This window comes from Branchiostoma floridae, chromosome 5, assembly GCF_000003815.2.
Source record: "Branchiostoma floridae strain S238N-H82 chromosome 5, Bfl_VNyyK, whole genome shotgun sequence".
In the NCBI taxonomy this organism is placed as follows: domain Eukaryota; kingdom Metazoa; phylum Chordata; class Leptocardii; order Amphioxiformes; family Branchiostomatidae; genus Branchiostoma; species Branchiostoma floridae.
The window spans coordinates 25,035,405-25,041,404 of NC_049983.1; positions in this window are offsets into that span (position 1 = coordinate 25,035,405).

The window sequence follows — 6,000 nt, forward strand, 5'->3', positions numbered from 1 at the left end:
TCAAAATAGACGGCTAACTTTCTTGCGGAAAGTTGGAGAAATCTAGAAACAGAAACGTTGTGATTTGGAGTTTGGTAAAAACAAATTGGCGAAGCAGTGGGTGTTTTGGGGGTTGAGACGAAGCTGGTTGGCAATGATGACGCAATACGTATGAATGAATGGGAGGGGGGCGTTATCGATCGTTTGGTGCTTTTGTAGTTGTATTGTATACAGTAGCAACTCGTGATTTCTCTTAACATAACGTCATGGTTTTCGGTGAAAACAAGCACCCGCTCAGCTCACCCAATTTCCATTGAGTGTCTTTATTTTATAAATTCTGGGATATTACGTTGGACGTTAAAATCAAATGCCATAGGTGTTTGTATATGACGATCTCTTGCCGTCATCAAACACTGCTCACATGAAGGTAAACTTGTAGTGACACTCGCTTATTTTACGTGACAACCTTGCCACGACCTTCAGAAGTTAAGATGGCGGACGAAGTAGACGAGTACGAACACTACAACTACGACGCGGACCGCATCGCGGCCAAGGGCAGCGGCAAGGGGCGGTCCAAGACGGAGCAGCGGGAGAGGACGCACTCGGACCCGAGCGGCGAGACGCGCAAGATCGTCACCAACATCCAGAACGCCGAGAAAAAGGAGAAGGAGAAGAACCTGACCAAGCAGGCACAGGCCGCGCAACACGCCAAGAAACAGTCCTGACGTGGCCTGTCATGGCGGAGACTGAGGTAACACCGACCTTTGCACCCAGGTAGCCTAGAGTCTGGTACAGTAGCGTGGGAAGTTTAACACATTTTACATGTTTCTGTTGAGGAAACAAAATAACAACAATCAAAATAAGATTAACAGAAAGGGAGATTGTGTATCGGAAAATTTTCACAATAATTTTGTGTAATACCAGCGTGACCTGTGGTGATAAAATTTTTGAATTAAGATTTTGACCTTTTCCTACTTGTATAATTCTGCATGACCTTCCGAAATTATTAATAACGTTCTATTTTTCCATGTCGAAATTTTGATGCAACTATGCTACAAGGCCTAGGGTCATTTGGAAGAAAAGGGGGTGATATCTTACTGCACCAGGACGTTTGCATCCTCAATAACAAAATTCCAGACAGCCCAGACTGTTGATAACAAAAATCGATAAACCCGCTACTAGACATTGTTGACTTTCCAGTTGATAACAAGAGTGAACTATAAAAGAGGGCAAACAGAAGGTTTATATTATAGGGGGCGTTGTATAAAGGTGAAAATCAACAAGACCACATGTGAGCAATAGTCGGTATAACGCACAACGAACTATTAGCTCACCGCAACGGTTTAACTGTGGGGTAGTTAATTAAAAACAGGCTATCAACTGTTTTTTTTTACACACGTTGTATTTTTAGTCTAAATAAAGAAGGCTTTTTGGCGTCGCAATTTTGCATTATTGTAGGTATTTTGATGGCATGAAAAGGCTGATGAATTAAGTGTTTTTCAAGATAAAGTATTGCGAAGAAAGATTAAAATTAATTCTTTTTCTTATGTTGAATGTTAAGTCCATTTCATAAATGGCATTTGCTTGTTATCTTCATACCGGATGGACGCAGTAATGTTTTGTTGCATTTTTTGTTGTTGACATATTTTCCGTTGCCACCACAGGTATAATTTGAGGCCGGTTTAAAACAACGAACAGGAACCACAACGGATCTAGTGATTATGGAAAGACGGACTTGTTGCCTGTTTTAAAGGGACTTCCTTTGAAAAAAAAGCGTTACAAACGCTTTAAAAACCGTAACAGTTGTTTAAACAGCTGTGGCGGGAAAAAACAGGAACCCACTTGTGCGCCTCTCAGAGTGCCAAAGTGCAATGACCGGAGATGACCTAGCAGCATAGTATGGTCTAGATAGAGTTCGAATTGTGACGTCAGAGCTGTACCGCTGTGCACGTAATGAAATTGTCTGTATAAAAATAAAAGGGACAGATCATAAAATGTAGGGGTGGGTTGGTGGGATGAAAAAATATTATTAAAAACTACATATTACATATCATTGTTTGGCATTAATTTTTTTGATATCCATCTTATAGATAATATGCCTTATGAATATCGTTTTCCGTTAAGCATAATGAAATATTTTTCTAGAATATATCGAAAGGCATATATATCCCCCATTGAATTAGGGAGGATTTCTTATGCAGTACCTTCCTCAAACACTAGGCGATGCTCCGCTCCGACACACATTTACTATTACACCTCACAAGTTGCGTGAATTGTACAGTGGCACTACGAAATCGAAGATGCCGAATCCAAATGCAGACACAATCATTAAGAAAAATGCAAGCACAAAGATCTGCAGGTATAATGCTATATGACAATGGGAATGATTTATTCGTAAAACATCGCAGCCTCCAGGTTGAATTGTGTGATACATTACAAGTATATTACAATATATTATACATTACAAACTCACATAAAATCTTTAACCAGACAAATAAGACATGCCTAAAAGATGCAAAAACAGCATGAAGAACATTCTACGCTAAAAAGAATTCAATGTTCAGGAGACAACCATTCCACTAGACGGCGATTGCGGTAAGACCTCGCTGTGACCTAAATTGGACTTTTGTAACCCCTGACTTCATCATTATAATATCATGCATAATGAATATGAATGAATGAATGAATGACTTTTATTTGCTCAACAATCGCACAAGGTACAATGTATGGCAACTAATAACAACTAATAGCTATACAGACAATAGTACTAAGAGGCTACATGTAAAACAACAACAAAACATAATCGATAACAGTACAGCTATAATGTGAAAGTATGGCTGAAACGACAGCAAAACACACAAGGCGTAAAAGATTCGGTTCTTGTCTAAGAAATTCGTTTGACGGTCGCAGCAGGGGCACCGCGCCCTAGTGGAATGTTAAGGTGCGTTCAGACGTGCGTGTATACTCAAGTCCGTATGGAATCATTAGGCTCTATAGGACTAAAAGGCTATGCAGGGCACTGGAAAAAATAGTGGAAAATAACATGCCAGCGGAGCTAGCTGGTCGCAAACCATACTCCTCGGACAGCTAACTCCTCTGTCTATTTTTGCCCAATTTCTGCTATTTTTTCAGCGACCTGTGGAACCTGGTAGAGGCGAACAATTTCATTCGGTTTTTGAATATGCACTCTAATGTAGCAAGTTCTGAAAACTCTTAAATCATAGGGGCTCGTTGCATGATTAAGACGTTCCACTCTAACGTGAACGTTGTTCACGCTGTCGCCGGTATAAGTAATACTTGCTTTGCTAATGACGAATAAATCTGTAACTAACTTAAAGCCAGGTTCACACGTGCGTATATATTCAAGTCCGTACGAGGTCCGTATGGAGTTCTAATCCTCTACCAGGCTCCAGAGGTCACTGGAAATTAGAAGAAATTGTAGAAATATAGACACATAACATGCCAGAGGATTTAGCTGACCGAAGAGTAGGGTATGCGACCGGCAAACTCCGCTGACATGTTATGCGTCTATATTTGTCAAAGTTCTATAATTTTTCCATCAGTGGAACCTGGTAGAGGCTAAAAATTAGATACGGTTCTCATACGTACTTGAATATATACGTATGTCTGAACACACCTTAAGCTGTTAAACAAATACACGATTTAGGAATGGACTTTGGGGTTAACCGGTGCAATGGCCTAGTGGGTAGAGTGTTCGCCTTGCATTCGGAAGGTCGTGAGTTCGATCCCGGCCGAGTCATACCAAAGACATAAAAATGGTACATGCTGCTTTCTCAGTGCTTAGCACTCAGCATTCGGGAAAGAGTGTGGAAGTTGAACACACACCACTACCAGTGGACTAGCCCCCTGCTGTAGTGATTGCGTTGTGTGTGGCCCAGGGCTAACGAAACAGAGATGGGCACCGCCCTATGCGCCAGAAATGGGCACCGCCCTTGGCGCGGGAAGGGTTTAACTTTTTTAACTTTGGGGTTAACAATTTCATACGGACCCCATACGGACTTGCATATGAACCTACTCTAAGAGCAAGTTCTGAGAACTCTTAAATCGTAGGGTCTCGTTCAATGATTTACACGTTCCACACATACATGAACGTCGCCGGTATAACTAATATGCACTCCACTAATGGTGTATAAATCTGTCTCTAACTGCCGCTGATATTCACACGTAATGAGGCACGGATTGCCAACTCGTCTGTGCGCAATTATAAAGCCATAAGCTCGGGAATGACGCGCGAATTTAATCTCTGTTACGTGAGTCTCTTGTGCGGCGCTGGCGCTGAATGGGATTTCATTTCGATATCGTCTTTTTTTTTTACAGAGATACTCATGTAATCTTGACAATCATTAAAGTTTCAATTTGTGTCGTCATGCATGACGTAATATTTCATCAGACTTGTCGTCATCCGTCATATCTCTTGAGACGTCGGTGCTATCATCATCATCATTCATTGGTCTCTGTGTCTTCTACAGTCGTGGAAACTTTCTGCAGCTGCATTCAGTCTCTCTTTTTCCTCTTCTTGCACTGCGTCTTGCCTCTTAGCCTGGTATCAAACCGTATTATAGCTCCCGAGTCTCCTCTGTATTTGTGCTATCATCATTATTCACTGGTTCCTGCATCTACAGCCGTGGAAACTTTCTGCAGCTGCATTCAGCCTTTCTTTAGCCTCTTTTTCCACTGCGTCTTGCCTCTTAGCTTTGTATCAAACCGTATCAAAGCTCCCGAGTCTCTTCTGTCTTCTCTGTATTGGCAGAGAGGACCATAAAGACTTGGGAGTTATGTAACTTATGATACGGCTGGACACCAGCTCCCTTAGACCAGGTCTACTCGTGCGCATACTGTAAATGCATTTAAGTTCGCGGGGATTTAATTTCGCGGTAGCGGGAAAATGGAATTTCTCAGTAGCACCATGCACTGTAGTCTCTTACTGCTATGGAAATATGTTCGCGGTGGTTTTAAATTTGCGGTGAAGCGGCCGCCGCGAAAACCGCGAACATTAATCCACCGCGAACATTTCTGCATTTACAGTATATCCAAGTCCGTATGAGATCTGCATCTACTATGATCTAGTTTTTAACCTCTACACAGGTCGATGAAAAAATAAGAGAAATTGGTAAAATATAGACACATAGCACACCAGAGGAGTTAGCTAGCCGGGAAGTATGGTTTGTGACCAGCTAACTCCGCTGGCATATTTTTGTCCAGTTTTTATAACTTTTATAGCGACCAGTGGAGCCTGATAGTTGCTAAGACTTCCATACCGACATCATGTGGACTAAAAGATGCAAGCGTGAACCTATCTTAAGCTCTCGACGTTTCTTTCGTCTGTTATAGTAGGACCTCTGTGTCCTCTTCTGTGCTTAAAGCCTAGGGCACGACCCGCCGTACGTGCAATTTGTCCGTACGTTTTTTGGGAGGCCACGTCCGCCACGTATTTCTGAAAACGTGGGTAACGACTGGCAAGAGCAGGGAGGGAGTACGTCAACGCACGTCACTCGCACGGTTGTGCAAGGTGTAAGGTAGTTTTGCCTGCACGTTAAGTTCTACGGCGTGCTCCAAAATCCGTCTGCGTGCTCCAAAATCCGTCGGATTCCCTACGAGTTCGTACGGAGGCGGTACTTACCTCTTACGGATCCCAAAAGATTGCCCACGTTTTGGCACGTACGGCGGGTTGTGCACTTAGCTGTAGGTCTGCTCTTTGTGCACTTAGCAGATTCATACAATGTCTTTCGTTACGGAACTGTAACATGGAATGTATAGCCTCCATATCAAGCTCTATGCCTGTGACGATTTGATGTCGTAATCACCAAGCAGATAAAACAGTCGGCGATTTTCCTAATGGTGCACGTCGCTCTCACGCTCCCTGCCTTCCGGGGAGGAAGAAAAGGGGAGGCAAGGGAAAGGAAGGGAGGATAATATCAGAAAATGGAAAGGCAGGACTTGTTTGGTTGTATTTTTCTATCGTTTTCCTCTATCTGCTGTGACCAACTCCCTTGAGTGGTC